This window comes from Aptenodytes forsteri, unplaced genomic scaffold, assembly GCF_000699145.1.
Source record: "Aptenodytes forsteri isolate BGI_AS27 unplaced genomic scaffold, ASM69914v1 Scaffold351, whole genome shotgun sequence".
Classification (NCBI taxonomy): domain Eukaryota; kingdom Metazoa; phylum Chordata; class Aves; order Sphenisciformes; family Spheniscidae; genus Aptenodytes; species Aptenodytes forsteri.
In genome coordinates, this window is record NW_008794604.1 from 235,239 (window position 1) to 238,374 (window position 3,136).

Below are 3,136 nucleotides of genomic sequence, written 5' to 3' on the forward strand. Positions count from 1 at the left end.
CCACCACCCCCTCTGTGTAGGTCATGTAGCTCCACCGTGGGAGCTCTCCTGCAGCCCCTCTCTGCTTGGAGGCCAGCCACGTCCCAGTGGTCTGGGGGTCAAAACATCTATCGAAGCCCTGGTGTGGTACAGCCACGGACCCGCTCCTTCCGTCACGGGGGCTGACCAGCCGGTGAAGCACGCTTTGCCCTGCAACAAACCATTGAGTTTTTCCGCTTGCATTGTTCTTGGCTTTGGAAATGGCTTCCAGGAAGATCTCTAGGGGTTGAGGCTGGCCAGCCAAGGGTTTTTCATCCATGAAGTACAGCACGCTCTCCTTTCTGTGCTGGGCTGGGCATCTCCCTTCACCCACCTCTTCCAGCTGCACCTTCTCCTCCCTTTCCTATAGGCTCAGGTCCCCTTCCCCCATGAACCTCCTTTGAGGTCCTCCTCACGCTGGATGGTCCACTGGGGAAGACGTTCTGCCCTCTCCTCATGGGGCCGAGTCTGTCTCCCCACGTTGTCCTTCCTCTGGCGAGGAAGAAACCAAAGTCTTGCCTAAACCTCTGGCTGCCCAGCCCCTGGCCTGGGGATGACTGCTACCTCCCCCGCCATCAGCAAAGAAGATTATAAAAACTAAATGTATTCATTATTTTGTCTGTTTAATTTCAGTCCAAACCCCCCCTCCTTGTCCTGAACCCTTTTTGGGGAGGTTTTGGGTTTGGTTTTTTTTTTTGATAGAGATCAATTCCATTTCTCGCAAGTCCCCCTGTGAGAAATATGCAGGGTGGGAGGCTGCAGTGAGCCCAGCGAGCTCCACGGTGCTGCCTGGGGACGGGCATGCGGCCCCCCGGCCACCCTGCCTGGGGCTGTCCCCTGTGCAAGGACAGGCTGACCTGCGCCAGCGCTGCGGCTTTGGCATTGCAGGGAAATGGGCACCAAAAGCTGGGTGGTGGCCACTGATTCGAGAGAAGAGGAGAGGAAGAGAAGCGTTCCACCCCGTTGTCCTCTCCTGGTGCCACGTGCAGGGGGGTACCCTTTCACACCAGGCTTTTATCTTCTCTTGGCCCACACAGCCGGGGTGACGGGTGCCCTACATGGGGACCGTCCCCAGCTGGTGCTGCAGGTGCCGTTCCGCTACAGGGGGGAGCCCCCACACCCCGTGTCCTCGGGGCAGCTGGTAGCAGAGGTCAACCCCGCCGGGATTTGGGGGTCTGCAGGAATGGAGCAGGTGGTTTGGGGGGGTCACGCTTGTCTCCCTCCCCGCGGTGGTGGTTTTCCTACAGTAGGACACCAACACAGCTCTCAAATTCAGCGGCAGCCGGGTGCTGGCCACTGGCTTGGGCGGCTTCCAGCAGTTTTCCTGCTGACTTTTCTTCGAGGGCGGCTTTTGCGGGGGCAGCAGCTCCTTCTCCACGGGCTTTGCTCAGCAGCACGACGAGAGGCGACGGCAGAGCGAGTGTCAGGGCGTCCCAGCGCTGGGCTGCAAAGCTTTCGGCCACAGAGGGATGCTGCGGCTGCCCTTGCGCCGGCCGGCGAGGGCTGCTGTCGGCTCACGCCAAGCACGCCCTGCTCCCAGCGCGGCGAGGAGGCAATTATTTGTAATTAATTCCTGTATTCACTTTCAGAATTGCTTTCTGGCAGTAACAGGTATTTCAATCACCGCCACTCCTGCCACCGGCTTAATGGGACCCGGGGGCTGCAGCACCAACCTTAGCAACGCAAGTGCAGAAAAATAAATTACAAAAAAAAAGCCGGGCTGGTCCCCCAGCGTCCCTCAGCCCTGAGCTGGGGCTGGCGCAGCCTCGCGGGGCGTTGCCACCCCCGGTGATGGCAGTGCCACCCCCGGTGACATGCCCGGGCAGCAAAGGCCACTGGGGCTTTGCAAGGGGCTGTGTGATTTATCCCCCCGCTGCTATCCTGGACAGGCACCTCCCCACACCAGCGCAGCCCGGCAGGCAATCGATCAGGCTATTTCAAGGCTATTAGCCCTTCTTGATGCTAAAATATTTCTGGCTACTGTTTCCAGCATGTCAGTTGTCACTGTTAAGTAGCTGGGCTAATTATAAATACTGTTTTTTGGGGGGGTTTTTTTTGGTCCTTCTCTTTTTGGGTTTCGATTCAGGCTGTTTTGCTGGGATTAAAAGACATGTCACTTATCTTCTCTCTTTCTCTCTCTCTCTTCTCTCTCTCTCTCTCTCTCTCTCTCTCTCTCTCTCTCTCCTCTCTCTCTCTCTCTCTCTGATGGCAAGGGCCAGGACGAAGGACGAAAGGGGCTTGTCTGCACGAAGCCTGAACCCCTGGAGCGGTGCCATGGGGAAGCAGGTCTCCAGCCAGGGAGCCAGAGCTGGCGCACGGGGGCTCGGAGCTCAGGTTTCTTCAGCCCTGCCTGGCCTCACCCCTGTTTCACAGCTGGATTTAATGCGGTAGGGACAGTTTAACACCTAGTTAAGGGCTGAGCAGGGAGAAAACCAGCAGCAGCAGCCACGCAGCTGGACCAGCACCTCTAAAGTCACCCCCCCACCCCCTAATCCTAAAAGTCTTAAAAGGGCGAGTTTCTGCGCAGCATCCCACGTGGTGTGGGTGCTCTGTGACACCTGCGCTGGCCGAAGCTGCCGGTCCCCTCAGGGACGCAGCTCTGCTGCCCAGGGGCAGCCACCATGGGTTGGTCCCACCCGCCGCGGGGTCCCGCAGCGAGGGCTGGCTCTGGGAGGGGAAAAAGACCCTGCAGTTGCTTCTGGTATTTGCCGCTCCTGTTCCACCCCCCCCGCCGTGTACAGCTTTCCAACGCGCCCATGGCGAGGGGCTCCCCGGCCGCAGCGCCGAGCGCAGGGCCAAGCGCAGGTCTTGCTCTGCAGCAGCAAAGCGTCGGGGGAGGCTGCGGCCGAGCGGCTGGGGAGTCGTTACATCCCCCCGGCAGTTTCCCATAACGCAGCCAGGGAAGCGCGTAATATTAAAAGGAAGGAAAAAAGAAATAAAATTTAAAAAAAAAATCCCGGCATTGCTTCCCACAAGCCATTTGGAAGCTGAAGACACTCGTGGTGCAAAGGCTTTCTGAGGGCCTTTGACACCGCCGATGCTCAGTGACCTTTGCATCCAGCAGCTGTGTCCAAACCCCACGTCCTCCCTTCCCAAAGGGGGGGGGACAGGGACGGGG